The sequence below is a fragment of the Lolium rigidum genome, chromosome 3 (assembly GCF_022539505.1).
Source record: "Lolium rigidum isolate FL_2022 chromosome 3, APGP_CSIRO_Lrig_0.1, whole genome shotgun sequence".
In the NCBI taxonomy this organism is placed as follows: domain Eukaryota; kingdom Viridiplantae; phylum Streptophyta; class Magnoliopsida; order Poales; family Poaceae; genus Lolium; species Lolium rigidum.
This window is the reverse complement of record NC_061510.1, coordinates 134,134,480-134,143,474: the sequence shown is the minus strand read 5'-3', so window position 1 is coordinate 134,143,474 and position 8,995 is coordinate 134,134,480. Positions and strand designations below refer to the sequence as shown.

General features: G+C 48.5%; 1 long non-coding RNA gene across 1 annotated transcript; it reads right to left on the bottom strand.

The window, feature by feature from the left end:
- Window positions 1-7,466: 7,466 nt before the first annotated feature.
- On the bottom strand, window positions 7,467-8,735 carry LOC124698252. Its single transcript, XR_007000910.1, has 3 exons — window positions 8,710-8,735; window positions 8,536-8,596; window positions 7,467-7,796 (listed from the first exon to the last, which is right to left on the bottom strand). It is a non-coding gene; the product is annotated as an uncharacterized LOC124698252 (long non-coding RNA).
- Window positions 8,736-8,995: the final 260 nt, after the last annotated feature.

Genomic DNA, 8,995 nt, shown 5'->3' with positions numbered 1-8,995 from the left:
TAAACAAAATAAAGAGATTGGGTGTGAGAGACTCCCCTTGCAGCGTGTCTTGATCTCCCCGGCAACGGCGCCAGAAAAGTAGCTGCTTGTGACGGTAAAGCACACGTCCGTTGGGAACCCCAAGAGGAAGGTATGATGAGTACAACAGTGATTTTTCCCTCAGTAAGAAACCAAGGTTATTGAACCAGTAGGAGATGAAGATCACGTGAAGGTTGTTGGTGAAGAAGTGTAGTGCGGTGCAACACCAGGGATTCCGGTGCCAACGTGGAACCTGCACAACACAATCAAACTACTTTGCCCCAACTTAACAGTGAGGTTGTCAATCTCACCGGCTTGCTGAAAACAAAGGATTAAACGTATGGTGTGGAAAATAATGTTTGCTTGCAGAAAACAAAAGAGAACAATGATTGCAGTAGGTTGTATTTCAGATGTAATAGAATAGACCGGGGTCCACAGTTCACTAGCTCTAATAAGATAAATAATATGTTGGGTAAACAAATTACAGCTGGGCAATTGACAAATAGAGTGGGCATAACAATGCACATACATATCATGATGACTACCATGAGATTTACTTAGGGCATTACGACAAAGAACATAGACCGCCATCTAGCATGCATCTATGCCTAAAAAGTCCACCTTCGGGTTAGCATCCGCACGCCTTCCAGTATTAAGTTGCAAGCAACAGACAATTGCATTAAGTACTGTGCGTAATGTAAACAATACAAATATCCTTAGATAAAGCATTGCTATTTTATCCCTAGTGGCAATAGCACATCCACAACCTTAAGGGTTGCTGTCACTCCCCCAGATTCAATGTAGACATGAACCCACTATCTAGCATAAATACTCCCTCTTGGAGTCACAAGTATCAACTTGGCCAGAGCCTCTACTAGCAACGGAGAGAATGCAAGATCATAAACAACACATATATGATAGATCAATAATCAACTTGACATAGTATTCCATATTCATCGGATCCCAACAAACACAACATGTAGCATTACAAATAGATGATCTTGATCATGATAGGCAGCTCACAAGATGATGGCACAATAGGAGAAGACAACCATCTAGCTACTGCTATGGACCCGTAGTCCAAGGATGAACTACTCATGCATCAGTCCGGAGGCGGGCATGGTGATGTAGAGCCCTCCGGTGATGATTCCCCTTTCCGGCAGGGTGCCGGAGGAGATCTTCTGAACCCCCCCCCCCCCCGAGTTAGGGTTGACGGCGGCGGCGTCTCTGGAACTGTTCTGGTATTTTGGTTCTCGGTACTAGGGTTTTCGGGGACGAAGGAATAAATAGGCGAAGGGGCAGCGTCGGGGGAGCCAGGGGGCTCCCTCCTCACGTCACGGCGCGGCACTGGGGCCCCCCGCGCCGCCATATGGGGAGGGCCCCCTGCTGGCCTTCCTCGACTCCTCTTCGGTCTTCTGAAACACTCCGTGGAAAATAGGGCCGTGGGCTTTTGTTTCGTCCAATTCCGAGAATATTTGTAAAGCAACTTTTCTGAAATCAAAAACAGCAGAAAACAGGGACTGACACTGTGGCATCTTCTTAATAGGTTAGTCCCAGAAAATGCATAAAACATTATAAAGTGTGAATAAAACATGTAAGTATTGTCATAAAACTAGCATGGAACATAAGAAATTATAGATACGTTGGGGACGTACCAGTCACCTCTTCCGAAGAGGCAGTGTCGGCCGACGCGTCGGAGGAACTAGTGTCCTCCTCATCGTCGCCGGTGCTCGCCGGCTGCGTCTTGGCCTTGGCCTTCGCTTTCGCGTCCGCCTCCGCCTTCGCACGGGCCGCCGCCTCCTCTGACCCTTCCTCCTCCGCGTCCTCTCCACGCCCAGCCATTCCTCCTCGCTGTCAACTACCGGTGGGGAATCGTCGCCAATGCTGGGCGTCCGTGTTTTGTCCCACCAATGGCGCCATCCAGCAGACTTGCCCTTGCTGGAGGTGTCGGATGGAAGCTGGGAGATGTAGCTCATCGTCGCTGGAGGTGTCGGATAGAAGCTTGGATGAATGGCGGCCGGTTGAAGATCCGAAAGCGCCTACGTACGGGTCTTATTGAGCACGGATGAACGGCGGCGCAGAAGTCGAAGAGAGCGGCGGTTGCTCTTCGAGGAGTCCGCGCTCCATTCCGGCGGTTGGCGCGTCAGTCGACGCTGTTGCCAATGCGACGGTTCCGCTTCCGGGCAACTGCACCATCGCTACGTAGGCGGCGGTTGAGCATCCGAGCCGCTGACGCGTCGGGCCCACACCTCCTGGCCTCTCATTTCATTGTGTCCGGCGTGCCCAGAGCGTCTCCTGTGTAGCGGGGACGGGCTCGGGACGCCGGACACCGTATTGGGCTGCTGTCGGACAAAAAGGCCTTTAGAGCGCGGGGCTGAGAATATTTTTTTGTCCGACCCGCCCCAAATACCTTTGGGGGACGCGACTGGAGATGCTCTTAGTTCTCCCCTCTTTTTCGTAGCTTATCGGATACAATTAACTCGTCTTGTAATACATGTTGTAAACTGAGTAGAATGAAATTTGACACCTACGCTGCCTCAAGTTGTTCGGAGAAAAAAAAAACATACGAGGAACATTTGTACCAACACAGTTTCAATAGAACATCAGCTTTCACTTGCCGCTGACCAAGATACAGTGTGCATGTAAGCTTTAGTACTCCTACTCCTAGTCACGTACTTCCCGTACCTGTTGACCGATCAGCATGTTTCATGTTTCTATGTTTCGCCCACGTAATCTTTAGGGCTTGATTGTTTCGTTGCATGGTTTGGCCCCCTCTCATCCGATTTAGGGCATCTCCAGCGGCGCGACGCGACCGTTTGTGTCCGCTGTGATTGAAAATGTGTCTGGCACCACCTCCAGCGGGGCGATGCAAAGTGATTGGGCCGTCCGTGGAGACGCAAACCTGGCCCAAATATGCGTCAGGTTTGCGTCTCTATGGACGTTGAGCGGACGCGCAAAGTGTCCGCTCGGTCCTCGCACGGGCCCGGCAGCGGCACAACTGCTTCGTCTTTCGCGACATAACTTCCGGGCGGCGCGCTGCAGCCTTTGCAGGGCCGCGTTAATGGCGTGCCTCGGCTTCCGCGAGCGTGCGCAGCTAGTAGGCGTTGCACTAGCAGACCATTGAAGGCGAGATGGCGTCGGAGCCTCTTAAAGGGACGCTCCCGGCGCCCATTTCCCCGACCAAAGCCATTGCCAAATCCCACAGTATCCACCACACCGACGCCATGGGGAAGTAATGTTGGCCGTTCCGGAAGACGAAGAACGACCAGGAGGCTAGCGGCTCGCGTTCCGGCAAGAAAGCACGGGTCGGCCGGTACGTCCGCGTTGACCTCGCGCCGAAGCTATGGGAGGAAAATCGGCCGGTACCATGGCCAGACGCGAACTTGCCGGGAGGGGGCTGGTACCTGAACTCGCGGCGCGTGCCGGTCCCTCCCGTGCCGCGCGAGGGCCGAGAGCGGTGGGACGAGGTGCGCCGCCGCCGAGCGATCTTGCCGCCGGATCTGCGGGAGGATCCGGCGTACGGGCTAAACTCCTACAACTGGATTTCCTTCGGGACGTGGGAGTTCGACGCGCGGCGCCGCACTGCCTACCTCGCCGACGTAGACTACTTCGAGCGCGAGATCGCAGCCGAAGAAGAAGAGAACGACCAGGAGGACGCGGACGAGGACGGCAACGAGGACGAGGACGAGGACGAGGACGTGACCATGGCGCAGTACGACCACGACGCCGGCGGGCCGGCGTGGGATCCGGAGACCCAGCCGCCGGACATTTCCGAGGAGGAGGCCATTGCCATGGCACTGGCCAACAGCGAGCAGGACGAGCTCAACGAGCTCGCTATGTGGGACGGGCTCGCAATCCAGCTCCGCGAGTCAGCGCTCGCGCGGGGGATGTTGGAGATATGCCCAAGAGGCAATAATAAAATGGTTATTATAATATATCTTTGAGTTTATGATAATGTTTACATACCATGCTATAATTGTATTAACCAAAACATTGATACATGTGTGATATGTAAACAACAAAGAGTCCCTAGTATGCCTCTTAACTAGTTTGTTGATTAATGGATGATTAGTTTCATAATCATGAACATTGGATGTTATTAATAACAAGGTTATATCATTGTATGAATGATGTAATGGACACGCCCAATTAAGCGTAGCATAAGATCACGTCATTAAGTTATTTGCTATAAGCTTTCGATACATAGTTACCTAGTCCTTATGACCATGAGATCATGCAAATCACTTATACTGAAAAGGTACTTTGATTACATCAAACGCCACTGCGTAAATGGGTGGTTATAAAGGTGGGATTAAGTATCCGGAAAGTATGAGTTGAGGCATATGGATCAACAAGTGGGATTTGTCCATCCCGATGACGGATAGATATACTCTGGGCCCTCTCGGTGGAATGTCGTCTAATGTCTTGCAAGCATATGAATAAGTTCATAAGAGACCACATACCACGGTACGAGTAAAGAGTACTTGTCGGAGACGAGGTTGAACAAGGTATAGAGTGATACCGATGATCAAACCTCGGACAAGTAAAATATCGCGTGACAAAGGGAATTGGTATTGTATGTGAATGGTTCATTCGATCACTAAAGTCATCGTTGAATATGTGGGAGCCATTATGGATCTCCAGATCCCGCTATTGGTTATTGGTCGGAGAGAGTTCTCACCCATGTCCACATAGTTCGCGAACCGTAGGGTGACACACTTAAGGTTTGATGTTGAAATGGTAGAACTTGAATATGGATTGGAATTCGAAGTATTGTTCGAAGTCTCGGATGGGATCCCGGACATCACGAGGAGTTCCGGAATGGTCCGGAGAATAAGATTCATATATAGGAAGTCATTTTATAAGTTTGAAAATGATCCGGTGATTTTACGGAAGGTTCTAGAAGGTTCTAGAAAAGTCCGGAAGGAATCACTAAGGAAGGAGGAGTCCCGGAGGGACTCCACCTCCCCATGGCCGACCAACCCTAGAAGGGGGAGTCCAAGGTGGACTCCACCAAGGGGGCCGGCCACCCCCCTTCATGGAAGGGTGGGAATCCCACTTGGGTGGGAATCCCACTTGGGTGGGAGTCCCACCTTGGGTAGGTTTTCCCTACTACATGGAAGGTTCTTGTGTTGGGGTCTTATTCGAAGACTTGTAGTCCAACACTTGGGGATCCACCTATATAATGAGGGGCATAGGGGAGGGGGCCGGCCACCACAAAGCCACAAGCTGGCCGCACCCCTTGAGGCCGGCCACCCCCTCTCCCAAACCCTAGCCGCCCCCTCTCTCCTCCACCTCTTCCGCACGCTTAGCGAAGCTCCGCCGGAGTTCTCCATCACCACCGCCACCACGCCGTCGTGCTGCCGGATTCAAGGAGGAGCTACTACTTCCGCTGCCCGCTGGAACAGGGAGAAGGGCGTCGTCTTCATCAACACCGAACGTGTGACCGAGTACGGAGGTGCTGCCCGATCGTGGCACCGTGATCAAGATCTTCTACGCGCTTTTGCAAGCGGCAAGTGATCGTCTACCGCAGCAATAAGAGCCTACTCTTATAGGCTTTGGAAATCTTCAAGGGTTAGTCTCGATCATCCCCTCGTTGCTCCCGTCTTCTAGATTGCATCTTGGCTTGGATTGCGTTTTTGCGGTAGGAATTTTTTTTCTATGCAACGAATCCCTACAGTGGTATCAGAGCCGTGTCTATGCATAGATGGTTGCACGAGTAGAACACAATGGTTTTGTGGGCGTTGATGCTCTTGTTGTCTTTAGTTTGAGTACTTTGCATCTTTGTGGCATAGTGGGATGAAGCGGCTCGGGGTAACTTTACATGACCGCGTTCATGAGACTTGCTCCTCGTTCGACATGCAACTTGTATTGCATAAGAGGCTTTGCGGGTGTCTGTCTCTCCTACTATAGTGAAGATTCAATTTACTCTTCTATTGACAACACTAGTATCACCGTTGTGGTTTATGTTCGTAGGTAGATTAGATCTCACTCGAAAACCCTAAACCACGTAAAATATGCAAACCAAATTAGAGACGTCTAACTTGTTTTTGCAGGGTTTGGTGATGTGATATGGCCATAATGTGATGATGAATATGTATGAGATGATCATTATTGTATTGTGGCAACCGGCAGGAGCCTTATGGTTGTCTTTAAATTTCATGTTGAGTAGTATTTCAAAGTAGTTGTAATAGTTGCTACATGAGGTGAACAACCATGAAGACGGCGCCATGGACCTTGACGCTACGCCGACAATGATGGAGATCGTGCCCGTTGATGATGGAGATCATGTCCGTGATTTGGAGATGAAGATCGAAGGCGCAAAGACTAAAGGGCCATATCATATCACATATGAATTGCATGTGATGTTAATCCTTTATGCATCTTATTTTGCTTAGATCGCGACGGTAGCATTATAAGATGATCCCTCACATTAATATCAAGATAATAAAGTGTTCTCCCTCGTATGCACCGTTGCCAAAGTTCGTCGTTTCAAAGCATCTCGTGATGATCGGATGTGATAGATTCAACGTTCATATACAACGGGTGTAAGCCATGTTGCACACGCGGAATACTTGGGTTTGCTTGACGAGCCTAGCATGTACAGACATTGCCTCGGGACAACGGAAACCGAAAGGTTGAACACGAGTCATATGGATGATATGATCAACATGTTGATGTTCACCATTGAAGCTACATCATCTCACGTGATGATCGGTTTTGGTGTAGTGGATATGGATCGTGTACCACTTAACAACTATGAGGGATGTTGTATTAAGTGGGAGTTCATTAGTAATTAGATTAGAACATGAACTAATTATCATAAACATAGTCTGAGTAGTATTTTGAATTAATTTTATAGTATTGGCATCTGTTTTTCTACCATGCGCTAGTCTTGTAACTGAGATAGAAATACTGTTAAAATCTGACAATAAACTTTACGGACTGGTACCGTATTGTTAAAAAATCAAGAAATGATTAAGTCCTATTGCAAACTTTTAGTATACCTCACATTGTTGATTCAAAGAAGTATGATTTCAATTAGTACCTAAAGTTATCTTGTCTCCGTGAAACTTGAAGTTCTAATCTGTTTGAAAAATAAGGAGCTGAAAATTTAGTTTTCAGAAATAATCAAGGTATGAGATATATGTGATACACTACTACGAATTACCTTACCGCTGGCGCACCAGATTGGCTACCGCCGGCATATCTTCGTGTTCGCCGGCGATCATCTCGCCGGTGGTAAGGGCTTATCCCTGGCGCTTTGTATTTCGCCGGTGGTAAGTCTAACTTACCGCCGGCGCCTTCTCCATTTCGCCAGCAGTATTTGTTACCGTCGGCACCTAGCCAATTCGCCGGGGGTAACGTTGCGTATCGCCGGCGCTTACGTTCTCGCCAGGGGTAAAACTAAAAATTCGCCAGGGGTAATAATAACAAGAGCCAAAAAAAAATCTTGAATTACACTGTATATACACCAGACTACACAGAATATACATGCAAATACCAGAATGACAGCAAGATACACATCAGTAACACAGCAGATATAGGAAGTTCCCAAATGTGTTCATAACAACAGATATACTCCCTCCGTTCCGGAATACAGAAAGTTGGGGAGATTTCCGACAACCCACCAAAACAACCAAAGTAGTGTGCCCTTCTCTATAGTTATTACTCTAGACAAAGTGCAGCAATGAAATATACACCAGTATACACCGACAGCTCTGCGCATCAAGAGTAGCTCCTCCAACTAAAGGTCTTGAGAAGCAGAAATTTTTCGTCTGCAAAGCCACATACAGGAAGGACATGCATTAGATAGGGCCCAGGTAGCAAAATACCTTCAGAAAATAAGGCAGTGCATAACAATAGCATAAACCACAATAGTCTGCACAATGATAAGACTATTATTTGTATAATCAATTTGAAAACTGGACATGTAATATCTTGCTCAAACAATTCAGCTAAATGAAGAAAAAACTGCTACGAGTATTATTCGTTAAACAACTTAAGTATGTGTCATTCTTTCAGAGATATCCAGACAGTTCACATAGACATTCTCTTCGTTAAATAATAATGCAAATTATGTGAGACATGAATTGTCAGTCAAGTTTAGATTACCTCAGCATCATAAGTTACAGAAAAAATTCATTTATGTTGGAGTATAAATTGCAAGCACTGCAAGCAAGGCAATCAAACTCATGTTCATACTGTAGTAATACCAAGCAAGCACTGCAAGCTCAAGCGTATCTACAAACACATGCATTAAATATTTGCCCAAACTCATTTATATTTGTGCTGCTTTGTTAACACTGAAACTATTAATTTCTCAAATACATACTTGTACAGATACAAATAATTTGCAGTTGCTGCAAAGGTAGCGATGGACGGTGATGCTATACCAACTATCAGCAGGAAAATATCATCTAGTGCTATTATTAAGTGAAATAGCAGCAGTAGCAGTAAACAAAAAGGGTGATGTAGTGATTGATTTTGGGGGACTAGGAACGGGAGAGGACTGACTCCTTGTGATCCAGATCGAGGAGGTCGGCGACGGCCGGGGACCATGCCACGCGTGCAGCACCTGCGCACCCAAAACTGGAAGATTAACATGGCAGCAACACCTTTGTGGAGCGGGGGAATTCACCGCGCGATAATTAATATATAGAGAGACTAGTAAAGAGCAGAGGAGAGGACCTGGCGCGGGATGTTGTCAGAGCGCGGGTCGGCGGGCAGATCTTGCACGAAGGTCTCATCCCACAGCTCCTCCAGCGCGCGTCGAGGACGGATGGCGACCTCTCCACTGGTCCCGGCCTCGTCGGCGGCAGTGGTGGAGGTGGAGGCCATGGCTCGAGAGAGGAAGCGGCGGATCTGGCAGCGGAGGGTGGGATAGGGAGGCGGCGGGCGGCAGAGGCGGGGAGATAAAGAGAGGAGGAGGCCTGGGGCTGGGTGTAGTCCTCCTCCTAGGTTGAGGTTGGGGAAC